Raw genomic sequence first — 238 nt, forward strand, 5'->3', positions numbered from 1 at the left:
TTGGTCACATCCCAGGCCTCAGATCCCATTTGCAGAGATGAATGAATTGTTACAGGGTAATTTAGTTTCTTAATTCCAGCCCTTGAATCAGTTTATAAAATTATATATTCCCTATCCCAAAGGACTTTCATGGAATATTAAGATGCTTATTTATTATTTGAAGAATAACAATAAACCAGAGAATAATATAACTTTTCAGTGATAATCATAACAATGTGACTTTCACTTTTAAGTAGTT

This window comes from Pteropus alecto, unplaced genomic scaffold, assembly GCF_000325575.1.
Source record: "Pteropus alecto unplaced genomic scaffold, ASM32557v1 scaffold72, whole genome shotgun sequence".
Taxonomy (NCBI): Eukaryota; Metazoa; Chordata; class Mammalia; order Chiroptera; family Pteropodidae; genus Pteropus; species Pteropus alecto.